Genomic DNA, 15,814 nt, shown 5'->3' on the forward strand with positions numbered 1-15,814 from the left:
ATATGTATGTGTATTTATGTAGTGCCTTCTCACGTGTTCCCTATTAATGTAAAGCCAGTGAAATAATTTTGCATTGTAGTCACATTGGAAATATGTGAGCTAATTAAATAATCCCAGCAAACTCCCACAAAGCAGAGTAACACATAAAGTGCTGGAGGAACTCAGTAGGTCGGGCAGCGTCTATGGAAAGGAATGAAGAGTTGACGTTTTGAACTGAAACACTTCATCTGGACTGGATCTAGGCCTGAAATATCAACTATTCATTCCTTTTCGTAGATACTGTCTGACCTGCTGAGTTCCTCCAGCATTTTATATGTGTTGCTGTGGATTTCCAGCATGTCTAGGCTCTTCTGTTGTTTCCATCAAGCAGAAATATGAAAATATGAAAATTTCTGCTTGATGAAAATATGAAATCACACACACAGCGATTCAGGAACAGCTTCTTCCCCTCTGCTGTCTGATTCCTAAATGGACATTGAACCCTTGAACACTACCTCACTTTTTAAAAAAAATATGGTATTTCTGTGTTTTGCATGATTTTTAATCCATTCAATAAAGTATACTGTATAAAGTATACTGACTAAGATTTACTTAATATTTTTTTCTTATATATTATGTATTGTATTGAACTGCTGCTATTAAGTTAACAGGTTTCACGTCACATGCCGGTGATGATAAACCTGATTCTGAAAATGAGGTGGAAAGCTTTTTTAGTGATGTTCAGGCATTCCACTGAGCATTGACCTTTCACAGAGCATGTGGCATAGATAAGATGAGATTTATTTATCAATTATGTACATTGGAGCATACAGTGAAATCTGAGGATGTGCTGGGGACAACCCGCAAGTGTCAACCATTATTTACATTCAGTGTGTGAGCAAACAGGACTTTGGTTTACTACTTCCTTTGTCTACACTGCTGCAGTGGAGTATTAGCATGGATTTTTATTTATTTAATGATACAACGTGGAACAGGCCCTTCTGGTTCAACGAGCTGTGCTACCCAGCATTCCACTTATTTAACCTTATCCTATTCACAGAACAATTTACAATGACCAATTAACCTATTAACTGGTACGTCTTTGGACTGTGGGAGGAAACTGGAGCTCCCAGTGGAAAACCACGAGAACACAGGGAAAATATATAAACTCCTTACAGCTGCTGTCAGAATTGAACTCCAAATTCTGATGCCATGAACTGTAACAGTGTCACACTAACTTCTACACTACCATGATGCCCTTTCATGATCGAGGTTCTTGATTGGATGAACCCACAATAATCGGGCTAAGGGCATGAGTACACCTGACTGATCTGTAAGGGATACTTCATATAAAGAAAGAGCTTCAGAGTCGATGTTTATTGCTCAGTTAACATACTAAACATCTGGCCATGCTTCTCATCAGATTTTCTTATCTGGCCTTGCTTCCCAATTTCAAACGTAACAATATTCAAAAGGTACCTAATTACTTTACAATGATGTGAGGCTATGAATGTGCCACTTTACCAGGTACATCTGTACACCTGCTCATTTATGCAAATATCTAATTGGCCAATCATGTGGCAGCAACTCAAAGCATAAAAGCATGCAGACATGGTCAAGAGGTTCAGTTCTTGTTCAGACCAAACATCAGAATGGGGAGGAAATGTGATCTAATTGACGTTGACCATGGAATGATTGTTGGTGCCAGTTGAGTATCTCAGAAACAGCTGATCTGGTATTTTCATGCACAGTCTCCAGAGTTTATAGAGGATGGTGTGAAAAATGTTAAGTGAGCAGTAGTTCTGTGGGCAAAAATGTCTTGTTAATGAGAGGTCAGAGGAAATTGGCCAGATTGTTTCAAGCTGATAGGAAGGTGACAGTACCTCAGATAACCACGCGTTACAACAGTGGTGTGTAGAAGAGCATTTCTGAACACAACATGTAAAGCCTTCAAGTGAATGGGCTACATCAGCAGATTGCATGCATACACCCAGTGGCTACTTTATTAGGTACAGGTGGTAACTGGGTGCTGCAGTCGATTAGACCTTGATTTTTCATTTCTGGGACTCGTTCAAATCCAGTCCAAGATGACACTATTTAAGTCTCTGCAAATTTATCGGCTGACTAAATAATCCTATAAAAAAGTGCTTTGGACAATCTCAGCCATTTTCTTCAGGGTATCAGCCTCCTCCATAAAACTGTCACTGGTCTGCAGTCATACGACTACATGTGGAGAATGATAAACAGAGCATCGCACTCACTCGGAATTGCAGCTGGAGCTTGTTAGGGAAAAGAGGAATATCTCCTAGCCATCTGAATTTCAGATCGAAGGTGATGTAAGAGTGCTTGATGTCGACAGTGGGTTCTGGAGAAAATGTCCATCCCCTGTTGCACAGATTCATTCTGAAAGAACCCTGAGAAGTGGTGGAAGAGGGGTTATTAAGTATTTGTTTAAAAAAAAACGACTTGATGTCTTGGGATAGCTAGATAGCTGATCCTTCGATGTCGGCTTTTCCTAACATTGTGAAGCAGAAGTCACGAAGCACTGGCTTGGTTCCCACTGTAAGCATGGTTTAGCCAGTTTAGCTTTACCCCATTGATAATGTGCTATTGCACTTACTGAATATTCTAGTTTCCTATATTTAATGTGGCTAGATGTGTCCAGTGAATTACAGATTGGTCATCTTAATCTGGGTAAGAGGGAATGTAATTGATATGTGAAGAGAGAAGAACACTTGGAGTTAAAGGTCTCTAGAGTTTTCAGAAGGGTAATTTTTGCTTTTCTTTTTTGATTGAGATCAGGTGTTCCCAGTCTTTTTTTATGCCATGGACCTCTACCATTAACCAAGGATTCTGTGGGCCCCAGGTTGGGAACCCCTGACATATGACTGTGACGAAAGTAGAAGGATATGGACATTGTGTAGGTAGAAGAGATAAGTTCAGTCAGCTATTTGATTACTAATTTAATTGGTTTGGCACCGCATTGTGGGCCAAAATGCCTGTATCTGTAGTGTACTGTTCAATGTTCAATTTTCTTGAGGTGGAAATGGAAGGGATGTGGACATAGAAACTTGCCTTCAATTTTCCATACCATTTACATTTTTGCCCATTGACATGAAGCCCCTTTTAACCAGGTGTCTCCAGAAACATGGCTGGTTAGTCCCTTGCTAACAAGCCAATGGACCTCCAGTGAGAAAACCACCTTTGTTGAACTCTGTGTACATCTAGGGTCGATATGACTTGGGTCCCACCAGACCCAGAGAGCCGGAAAATATTCTGAATGAATACTGTATAAATGCTGCCCACTTACAGTTACCCATCGACAAGAAATAACAGATCGTACACTGCTTAAATTATAAAGAAAGTATATTTATAAATTTCAGCTTTATGAAGCAGTTATTCAGAAAATGAAAAGAAAAAAAAAATGGGCCTATCATAGTTAACCCAATCCAGATGTGCTCATAAGTTGGAGCTCATCTTGAAGTTGTCCTTTACTCACCTGCTGGACCAACGATCTGCGTGAAAGCACACACCACCTTCCGAATGTCGCTCAAAATTCACCTTGAACAAATGGGTTCCCTCATGGGAGTGTTGGTCCTTTCTCCTTGAAGCCATTCATCTGTATGAAATACCTTGTGCAATAGGGATGACATCCTCAGCCATCTCTCCTCCTGTCTTCTCCCAGCTCCCACCAAAAAGACCTGATCCACACCAGTGTGTCACCAAAACCTCTGAGCCAAGTGCTCTCCAGAACCATCTTCCAATTCCATCATCCTGAATGGCTGACATAACATTCCTAAGTTATACAGCATGGCCCCTTATCTTTAGCTCAAAGCCAACCATACTAAAAGCAGAACAGACTGCTCGCACAGAACTGCTAAAATGAAATACCTGCAGCTCAGCAGTTATGTGCACTAGTCCCATTAGCTGGCATTGGATCTGTTTCTTTCTATGCCTTGTGTCTGCCTAAATGTCTCTTAAACATAGAGAATGCATCTCACTCCACTATCTGAGAGGTACCACGCCGGTAACTTTTTCACACACAGGGTAGTGAGCAGCTGGAATGAACTGTCAAAGGAAGTGGTTGAGGCTGGTACAACTGCAACATTTTGGAGGCATTTGGACAGGTGTGTGGTGGGGAAGGCCTTGGAGAGTTGTGGGCTGAATGTGGTCAACTGGGACCTGCAGGGAGAATGCTGTGGTCAGCATGGACTAATTGGGATTGTTTTGCGTGCTCTAAAACTCTTTGTCACTATAACTATGATACCTCCACTGGTAGTGAGTTGCATGTATCAACCACATTGTGTGCAAAAAAAATCCCCTATAAAATTCACTCCTTTCTCTTTTGTCTTTTGTACTCCTACAATGAGAAAAAGATTCTATCTACCCTATGTTTGCCTCATAATTTTATGTGCCTCCATCAGGTCAACTCCCAGTCTCCTTTGCTTTGGGGGAAACAAACTCAGCATTTTCAATCTCTCCTCACAACTAAAATTATCCAATGCAGACAATATCCTGGTGAACTTCCTCTGCCCTCTCTCCAGTGTTATCACAACCTACAGTGTGGCGGCCAGAACTGAATGCATTACTCCAAGTGGGGCCTATACAGGGTTTCGTCAAGTTGCAATGTAATGATCCAGTTCTTGCTAACTAAGCCCTCAGCTATGAAAGCAAGCATGCTATGCATTCTTTTAACGACTGTCTACCTGTGTTTCCACTTTCAGGGGGCTGTGGACTTGAACTTCAGGATCTCTCTGTTGATCAACATTCATTAAGCCAGGGGTTCCCGACCTGGGGTCCATGGACCCCTTGATTAATAATAGCAATCCATGGCACAAAAAGGTTGGGAATCCCTGCTTTAAGCCCTACCAGTTACTCTATATGTTCTATCCTATTTGACTGCTGGAAATGCATTGGCAGAAGTTAGACAGGTGTAATCAATAGATCAAGTTCAAGATTATTTTCATTCAACCATATACATGTATACTGCCAAACGATACAAAGTTCTTCTGGACCAAGGCGCTCAACAGAGTACATAAAACTCACACACAGCATATAAAGTAATATTACCACAAATAAATGAACAAATATTAAAATATATTCTAGAAGATTGAAGTTTATCATAAGGTGCAGTACAACACAAAGTAAAAGGTGAATAGTATAATGCTGCTGGCGCTTCATACTTGATGAGACCTGGATGGTGGTCGGGTGTTCAGTAGTCTCACAGCCTGGGGGAAGAAGCTGTTTCCCATCTTAACAGTCCTAATAGTAAATATCTGCAATACCAGACCATTGAATATGGTCAGAAAATATGGAGTCGGGAGGCAGGTCGCATCAGGATGTACCTCTCTAAATGTATTTTAAATGATACAATAGTCCCTGCCTCAATAGCTTTCCTGTCAGCTTCTTCCATATGCCTACCAGCCTCTGTGTGAAAAATGTTTCCCCTCTGTTCTCTTTAAAATCTTTCTCTTCTCAATTTAAAACTTTAGACTCCCCTACCTATGGGAAAAAAAATTGTGAACGTTCACCTTGTTTATCCCTAACTGTGAGTCAAAGGCCCGTGTGCTGGAGGCTGGAGCCTGTTCTGGGGTTGGAGGACTGTCTTGTGTGTGCATGGGAGGGCAGAATGGGATGTGTTCTGCTGCTCCTATTGTTGCTTGTCTTGTTCTACTGAACATTGTGGACTTGTTATGTTGACGCCAGAATGTGTGGTGACACTTGTGAATGTCCCCTGCACATCTTTAGGTTATGTTGGTTGTTATCACAAAGGACACATTTCGCTGTATCTGAAAGTACATATGATAAATAAATGAACCTAAGTATGAATCCCTATGTGTAACAATAGAACCTTGTGAATAATACTGCAGTTCAGCAGAATCAACATTGATATATGTTAACAATACAATGTTTGACTAATCCTCAATTCCATTGCGGATGTGAATAGTAAAATTGATAACAGTGAACAATGGATTAGGTATAATCGTAAACACATGAGATTCTGCAGATGCTGGAAATCCAGAGCAACTCACGCAAAATGCTGGAAAGACTCAGGAGATCAGGCAGCATCTATGGAAATTAATGAAAAGTCAACGTTTCAGGCCAAGATCCTTCATCTGGACTCGGTCGGAAGTGTTGACTGTTTATTCATTGCCGTAGATACCGCCTGTCCTGTGTTCCTCCAGCATTTTGTGTGTGTTTTACAATTGGTGTGTATATTGATATTTTCATTAGACTTGTCATAATGTTGCTCTTGAAGGTTGGTCAGCAATGTTTGAGTGCATGATATGTGCTAATATATGGTAATGGACTAATATACTTGCACAAAAAATTGGTTATTGAACAGAAGGCAAAATGTGGAGAGTGGGGGTACTACAGGGATCAATTCTTTGTGACCCTGGTATTCACAATCTACACTCATTGCCCACTTTATTCGATACACCTGCCCATTTATGCAAACATATAATCAGCCAATCATATGGCAGCAACTCAGTACATAAAAGCATGCAGATATGGTCGAGAGGTTCATTTGTTCAGACCACACATCAGAATGGGGGAAGAAATGTGATCTAAGTGACTTTAACTGTGGAATGATTGTTGGTGTCAGAGTATCTCAGAAACTGTTCATCTCCTGGGATTTTCAAGCACAGTAGTCTCCAGAGTTTACAGAGAATGGTGCGACAAAACAAAAACAAAATCTGGTGTGCGTCCGTTCTTTGGGTAAAAGTGCCTTGTTAATGAGAGTGCGCCAAAGAAAATGTCCAGATTGTTTCAAGCAGACAGGAAGGTGACAGCAACTCAGATAACCACGCATTACAACAGTGCTGTGAAGAAGAGCATCTCTGAATGCTCAGCAAGTTGAACCTTGAAGTGGATGGGCTACACCAGCAAAGACCATTGAGTGTATATCAGTGTTTTGGCCGAGGGGACCAAATGCCTTCTTTTCAAATTTGTCAATGATACAAAGCTAAACGGGATTGTAAGAATGTAAATTTAAAGGGGCTTTTTGCTGGATAGACAAGTTGAGTGTGTGTGTGTGAGGATGTGGAAGAATGGGAGGTCATCCATTTTGAGGAACATAACAGAATGGCAAGAGTGTTTAGAACACAGAAAACCTACAGCACAATACAAGACCTTTGGCCCACAATGCTGTACCGAACATGTACTTACTTTAGAAATTACCTAAGGTTACCCTTAGCCCTCTAGTTTTCTAAGCTCCATGTACCTATCCAAGAGTCTCTTAAAAGACCCTATTGTATCTGCCTCCACCACCATCGCTGGCAGCCAATTCCACGCACTCACTGCTCTGTGTAAACAAAAAAAAACACTAACAACAACTTACCTCTGACATCTCCTGTGTTTACCTCCAAGCACATTAAAACTGTGCCCTGGGGAAAAAGCCTCTGACTGTCCACACGATCAATGCCTCTCATCATCTTATACACATCTATAAGGTCACCTCTCATCCTCTGTTGCTCCAAGGAGAAAGGGCCAAGTTCACTGTACCTATTCTCATAAGGCATGCTCCTCAATCCAGGCAACATCTTTGTAAATCTCCTCTGCACCTTTTCTATAGTTTCCACATCCTTCCTGTAGTGAGGTGATCAGAACTGAGCGCAGTACTCCAAATGGGGTCTGATCAGGGTCCTATATAGCTGTAACATTACCTCTTGGCTCTTGAACTCAATCCCACGGTTGATGAAGGCCAGTACACCGTATTCTTAACCGCTCAGTCAACCTGCGCAGTAGCTTTAAGTGTCCTATGGACTTGGACCCCAAGATCCCTGTATTCTGCCATTGTGTTTGACCAATCAAAATGACCATTCCACCTCATGCTTATCTGGGTTGAACGCCATCTGCCACTTCTCAGCCCAGTTTTGCATCCTATTGATGTCCTGCTGTAACCTCTGACAGCCCTCCACACTATCCACAACACCTCTAACCTTTGTGTCATTAGCAAATTTGCTAATTCATTCCTGCACTTCCTCATCCAGGTCATTTATAAAAAATATGAAGAGCAGGGGTCCCAGAACAGATGTCTGATGTGCACCACTGGTCACCAAACTCCATGCAGAATATGACCCGCCTACAACCACTCTTTGCCTTCTGTGGGCCAGCCAATTCTGGATCCACAAAGCAAGGTCCACTTCGATCCAATGCCTCCTTACTTGTCTCAATAAGCCTTGCATGGGGGTACCTTATCAAATGCCTTGCTGAAATCCATATACACTACATCTACTTCTTTACCTTCATCAATACATTTAGTAACATCCTCAGAAAATTCAATCAGGCTCATAAGGCACGACCTGCCTTTGACAAAGCCATGCTGAAATTTTCTAATCATACGTTCTCCAAATCCTGCTTCTCAGGATCTTCTCCATCATCTTTCCAACCACTGGAGTAAGACTCACTGGTTTGTTGAAAGGTAATGAATTGGGTAGTGTTGCTATTCAAAGAGGTTTCACTGCCCTTGTGTACAAGTCACTGAAAGTTAATGGACAGGAGTAGGAGGGGATTAAGTTTTTGTAATGAGGGAGTTTGATTATGAGAAAGAGGGATGTATATTATAGTTGTATAGTCTTGATGAGGAGATCTGGAGCTCATCATAACTGAGTCTGCATAACTGAGATATATATTCTGAGAAAAGTTTCTAGCAAGATGGTGAAGTGACTGGTTACATCAGCTTCTTCAGGGTCAACAAAAGGTGCTATCATTTCCACTTAAACGTACTTCTAATGATCACAAGATCCTGCCATACATTAAGAACTTAAAATTGTTGCAGGTCTACGCCATCAGCGAGTTGCTCACTGGCAGAGAGAATGAAGGAGCTGCACAATGTGCTGCTGCCTGAGTTGATGGAGGCTTGCAGTCAAATAGTGAGTGGCCATCATAATCACTTGTGGTTGCGAGACGCTTTTGGACATTGTTATTCTGATATGTCGCAAGTTCAATTTGCTGATTTATTGGATGAGAGCAGGGGGATGGAGGGGGCCTAGTCCTTGGTCCTAGCAAGGACGAGGTTTGAAACCTCGGTGCTGCCTGTTTGTATCCACCCAGAGTGAGGGGACAGAGCCATCATGTTTCACAAGGGGTGGTGTGGCGTGGTGCCTAGAATGGAGTTGGAGTTGCTCGCCCAGGGTTTCACTCGGCAGAAGAGGAGGAGGAGCTCTATCGTTGCCGACTGCGGATTTTTCTTTTTTGGCTGCACTCAATGGACTCGGGGCTTCAGGCTGTGGGGTCGCTTTTCAGCTATTGGAGCAAGAGGCACTTAAATCTCTGAGGCAACTTCAGATACACTGGGGATCTGGACTAATTACATATATATTTGTGGTTGTGCTTTTATTAATACTTTACACTTGCTTGCAAATGTGAGGAGTGGTCCTCAAAAGCTGCAGATTTACCTTGTAGGAGTTGTGGAGAACACTGGGCCTCAAAGCCATGGGTTCGCCTAGTGGGATTTGGGGGGTCTGGGTGAGGACTGGGCCTCAAAGCCACGAGTTCGCCTAGTGGGATTTGGGGGTCCGGGTGAGGACTGGGCCTCAAAGCCATGGTATCGCCTAGTAGGCGTTGGGGCTGGTCGACAAATGGTATTGGTGGGCTGTTGGGGGCAGTGTGTATATGTATATTCGGTAAATTTTTACTGATATTCTATATGGGTTTATTGATTTGTATGTGGAGGACTGGGCATCAAACCATTGCATCACGGGGGTGAGGGGGAGTGGGTTGTGGATGTTGGGACTCTTATTACATGATTGTAATCTTGTGTGTGCTTACTGTGTGTGACTGTTGGTAATGTGTCTTTACACCTTGATCCCATAGTAACACACAGTTTCATTTGGCTGTATTCATGACGATTAAACTTGAATTGAATCTAAAAGGAGTATGAAAGATTCATTAGACTGGTTTCAGTGATGGCAGATCTGCCATAAGACAAGCGATTCCTTAGAGTTTAGAAAAAATTCAGTTGATATATTGAAACATATAAAAGCTTTCAAGGTACCAGATGACTGAAGGATGTCAAGGATGTCTTGAGGGAAAAACAGTAAGGGCATAGAATGCAAGAATTGGGTAATTACATTGCCACCTTAGAAAACCCTGTAAAGGCCCCATTTGGAGTATTAAGTTCATTTCTGGTCGCTGCACTGCAGGAAGCATGTGATTATGCTGGAGAGAGTGCAGAGGAAGTTCACCAGGATGTTGTCTGCATTGGATAAATTGTGAGAATGTCTGCAGATATTGGAAATCCAAAGTAACCCACAAAATGCTGGAGGAACTCAGCAGGTCAGGCAGCATTTATGGAAATGAACTAACGGTCAATGTTTCAGTCTGAGACCCTTCAGTACCGAAAAGGAAGGAGGAAGACTCCAGAATAAGTTCAGGGGAAGAAGAAGGAGGTGAGCTAAAATGGGCAGGAATGGTAAAGGACTTGAGAAAAAGGAATTTGTTAGGAGAAGAGAATGGGCCATTGGGAAATAAAGGGAAGGAGGAGGGGACCCGGAGGAGATGGTAGCCGGGTGAGAAGAGCTAAAAGGCTAGAGAAGGGAATAGAAGAAGGGGGAGGAGGAGGGGAAAACAATTTTTACTGGAAGGTGAAATTGATATTCATGACTTCAGGTTAGAGGCTACCCAGACAGAATATAATGTGTTGCTTTGTAGCCTGAGAGAGGCCTCATCTTGGCACAACGAGTCCATGGACTTGCATGTCGAAACGGGAATTGGAATTAAAACGTTTGGCGAATGGGAAGTTCTGGTTTTGGCGGATGGAGTGCAGGTGTTTGAGGAAGCAGTCCCCTAATTTACAACAGGTCTCACCAATGTAGAGGAGGCCGCCTCGGGAGCACTGGGCACAATAGATGAGAGCAGCAGATTCACGGGTGCCTCATGTTATGGGCCTTGAATGGAGGTGAGGAAGGTGGTGAATGGGCACATGCCGTACTTAGGCCGCTTGCAGGGATAAGTGCTGGGAGGGACGAATGGACAAAAGAATCATGGAGGAAGAGATTCCTGCGGAAAGCGGGGCAGGGGTTGATGTGTGGAGGTAAAAGTATGTTTAGTGGAATCCCTTTGGAGATGGAGATGTCCTTTGCAGAGGACAATGTGTTGAATGCGGAGGTTCATGGCGTGGTAGGTAAGTACAAGAGGAACTCTTATCACTGTTAAGGCCGCGGGAATATGAGGTGAGCGTGGATGTTCAGGAAAAGGAGGGGTTGCAGGTGAGGGCAACATCAATGGTGAAGGAAGGGAAACCCCATTCTTTGAAGAAGGAAGACATCTCTGATATACTGGAAGGGAAGGCCACCTCATGGGAATAGATGTGGCGGAGGCGAAGGAACTGAGAAAAGGGAATAATATTTTTATAGGAGAAAGAGTGGGAAGAGGTATAGACAAGATAACTGGCAATCAGTAGCTTTATAAAAGATGATGGTTGACAGTTTATCTATGGAGATGGAGACAGAGAGATTGAGAAAGGGCCGGGAGGTATATAGGTAACCCGATGGAGGTATGTAAAATTACTAGAGGCACTCATGAAGTAGATGGAATCTACTTTTGAAAATGGGTATAGGTTTCAAGTGAGAGGAATGAATTTTATAGGGGATTTGAGGAGATTTTGTTTGCATACAAAGTGGTTGATATGTGGAATTTGCTGCTGGGGATTGATCTGTAATAGATTTATAGTGTTGGACTGATAGAACACATAAGCAATCCCAACTGGTCCATGTTGACCACAGCATCCCTCCTGATTCATTTGCCCGCATTTGGTTCACAACCTTCCAAAGCTTTCCCCACCATGCACCTGTCCAAATGCCTCTGAAATGTTGAGAATACTTGATGAGCTGAATGGCCTGAGTCTGCTGGTAGGCTGTATGGAAATGTTGCAGTTGTACCTACCTCAACCACTTCCTCTGGCAACTCAGGTACTCACTATACTCTGTATAAAGAAGTTACCTCTGAGATGCTGGGGGGAAATGCATTCTTTCTATTTAAAATACATTTCTCTGCCTTGTATAGAAAGATACAATCTAATGTAGGTAAATGGTGAGAGTAAATGGTTAAAAGTGTAGATGGCATGGAGATTTGAAGGACATGTTTCTGTATACAGACCTCTTTCATTCCCATTGAGATCCTAGTGAATGTTAGAGTAGATATAGAACGGATATTTCCTATGGTGGGAGAGTCAGAGGGGACAGCCTCAGCATAGTGGGATGTCCATTTAGATTGGAGATGAGAAGGAATTTATTTTGCCAGAGAGTGGTAGATCTGTGGAATTCATTGCCACAGGTGGCTGTGGAGAAAAGGTCATTGGGTATATTTCAGGGAGAGGTTTATAGCTTAATTAGTCAGGGCATGAAGGGATATGGAGAGAAGGCAGCAGATTGGGGCTGAGAGGGAAATCAATCAGCCATGATGAAATGGCAGAGCAGACTCGATGGGCCAAATAGCCTAACTCTGCTCCTATATCTTATGGTCTCGTGGTATGCTTAGATTTTGATGAGGAAAGACAGGAGGGGGCCGGAGTGGAATATAACCACTGACTTGGGTTGGTTAGACTAAGCTTTTTTGTGGTCCATATACTGCATAATCCGATGTATGCAATTCAGTAGAACTGGGATGAGACCCTGGTTTATAATGATATAAAATGGGATGTGTTAGCCAGTTTGTTAGGTGCATAAAGAATGCATTTAAATAACAGTATAAGAACAATGATTTGATTTTGGTGGCTTCACCATCATATATGCCGCATTGAATATTGCTAAAATAAACTACATGGCAACTATTGACTGACTTGCTTTCACTACAGACTTCATTGTCTAAACCCCTTTAGAATCTGCGGACAGGGACATTAAAGTCATTGTAGAAATGAAGTATTTTGTATAAAGATGTAGCAATTCACAGGTGTACTTGACGTTGAGCTATATGCAGTATTTTGCAAACAATGAGCATTGATTTCACTGGGCTGGGAAATAAATTATGGGTTCACAGGTTTACATTAAGTTTTATGTGGGTGAAGTTTAGAAGCATTACTGGGTACACATTGCACTTCAAGTTTATTGACATTCAATTGTACAGATGTATACAACTAAATGAAATAATATGCCCATGGCTGCCTCTTCTGCCATGATATTGCCCCTCAGAAGCTGGAAGATCAATACCTCATATTCCATCTAGGCAGCCTCCAACCTGATGGCATGAACATCGATTTCTCCAACTTTTGGTATTTTTCCCCTTCCCCTTCTCATTTCCCAGTCTAGTATCTTACCTGTTCTCACCAGCCTATCACCTCTCCTTGTGCCCCTCTTCCTTTCTCCCATTATCTACTCTCCTTTCTTATCAGATTCCTTCTTCTCTAGTCCTTTGCCTTTTCCTCTTTTCTCAGATTCTTGCTTCATCTCTCCCCTCCTCTCATGTGGCTTCACCTTCTAGTTTGTCTTCCTTCTCCTTTCCCTCCCCCTCACCACCTTATGCTGGCTTCTTCCCTCCCTTTCTTTCCAGTCCTGATGAAGATTCTTGGTTCAAAACTTTGACTGTTTATTCCTTTCCATAGATGCTGCCTGACCTGTTGTGTTCCTCCAGCATTTTCTGTGTGTTTCTCTGGGTTTTTAGCATTTGCAGGATCTCTTCTGTTTAACATTTCTCTGGGACCTAGGTGCAAAACACAGTACATATATCACATACAGCACATAAAGTAATGTTAAAACAATAATGTTAACAGACAATTTAAAAATCTTTAAATGTACAAGTTAACAAAGAGATTATTGTTATGCATTTTATGTACCTGTATGTTTTCGTTGGACTATTGACCTCTGATGCCCTTTAAGAGTATAAGATAAAGGAGCAGAAGTAGGCCATTCGGCCCATCGAGTCTGCTCTGCCATTCAATCATGGGCTGATCCAATTCCTTCAGTCACCCCCACTCCATTGTCTTCTCCCCCATACCCTTTGATGCCCTGACTAATCAAAAACCTATTTATCTCTGCCCTAAACATACCCAAAGACTTGGCCTCCACAGCCCCTTGTGGCAACAAATTCCACAGATTTATCACCCTCTAGAGCCCCTTTATAAGACTAAACAGGATTGGGAAAGAGAGCTTAGTTTTAGTATTTCTAGTGAGAATTGGGATAGAATTCTTCAATTAGTTAATACATCATCGTTATGTGCCAAACATTCACTAATACAATTTAAGGTTGCACATAGGGCTCATATGTCCAAGGATAAATTAGCTCATTTTTACTCTCATATAAGTCCTATTTGTGATAGATGTCATTCTGAAATTGCGTCTTTAACTCACATGTTTTGGTCGTGTTCATTTTTGGAGAAATATTGGAAAGATATTTTTGATATTATTTCTGCGGTTTTGAATATTGATTTATAACCTCATCCTATTACCGCAATTTTTGGTTTACCAATGTTAGATTCACAGCATTTATCTTCTTCAGCCCGTCGAATGATTGCATTTTTAACTCTGATGGCTAGAAGATCTATATTGTTGAATTGGAAAGAAATTGATCCTCCCACTGTATTTAATTGGTTCTCTCAAACTATGTTATGTTTAAATTTAGAAAAAATTAGAAGTGGTACTTTTGAGACTTCTATTAAATTTGAAAAGTTATGGAGACCATTTATTCAACATTTTCATATGATGTAATATGACCCTGTGCCAAGTACATTTGATTTCCCGCTTTTAGCTTATGTATTTTGAGAGGACTGGAAGTGACGGCATTGATGAATACTTATTTTTGTGAGATATTATAAACAGCCCACTTTTTTTTTTCTTTTTCTCTTTTGTTTGTTTTTTTTTCTTTTATATTACTTATTAGTTATAGTTATTAGATTAGATTAGTTAGTTTTGCATTATATAAATTTTTTTTGTTTTTTTTTCTTTCTTTTTTCTGTTTTTTTTATATTATACATTATGAAATATTTAGATTTACTATGTCCATACATATATCTTATGGCTTATGTCTTGGTAAACTTATTTATATTGTAACTATTATGTATGTTTTTTTTCATATGTAATGGAATGTGTATGTTGGTAATTTCTTTATCAATATATCATCTGTATTCTGTCCATATTACTAATATTAGTAAAAAGATTTAGAAAGATTTATCACCCTCTGACTAAAGTGGTTTCACCGCATCTCTGTTTTTAAACGGACATCCTTCAATCCTGGATCAACATTTGGAATGTTTCTGTGAGATCCCCCTCGTTCTCCTGAATTCCAAGGAATACAGCTCAAGAGGTGCTTGACATTCCTCATATGGTAACCCTTTCATTCCTGGAATCATTCCCATGAATTCTCTCTGAACTCTCTCTAATGTCAATGAAATAATAATTTGAAAATAAGGAGCCCAAAACTGCACACAGTTCTCTTAAGTGTGGTCTCATGAACACCTTATAGAGTCTCAACATCACATCCCTGCTTTCATATTCTATACCTCCAGAAATGAATGCCGACATTGCATTCGCCTTCTTCACCACTGACTCAACCTGGAGGTTAACTGTTAGGGTATCCTGCACAAGGACTCCCAAGTCCTTTTGCATCTCTGCATTTTAAATTATCTCCCCATCTAATTAATAGTCTGCCTGTTTATTTCTTCCACCAAGTGCATGACTATACACTTTCCAACATTGTATTTCATCTGCCACTTCTTTGCCCATTCTTCTAAACTATCTAAGTCTCTCTGCAGGCTCTCTGTTTCCTCAACACTATGCGCTCCTCCACCTGTCTTTGTATCATTGGCAAATTTAGCCACCAATCCATTAATCCCATTGTTCAAATCATTGACGTACATCTTAAAAAGTAGCAGTCCCAACACCGACCACTGTGGAACACC

General features: G+C 41.3%; 1 protein-coding gene across 3 annotated transcripts in view; it reads left to right on the top strand.

Moving 5' to 3' along the window:
* Positions 1-15,814, top strand: part of skila (SKI-like proto-oncogene a) — a 101,813-nt gene that overhangs the window by 2,085 nt on the left and 83,914 nt on the right. The gene's annotated exons all lie outside the window — the stretch shown is intronic.

Source organism: Hypanus sabinus, chromosome 2 (genome assembly GCF_030144855.1).
Source record: "Hypanus sabinus isolate sHypSab1 chromosome 2, sHypSab1.hap1, whole genome shotgun sequence".
Classification (NCBI taxonomy): domain Eukaryota; kingdom Metazoa; phylum Chordata; class Chondrichthyes; order Myliobatiformes; family Dasyatidae; genus Hypanus; species Hypanus sabinus.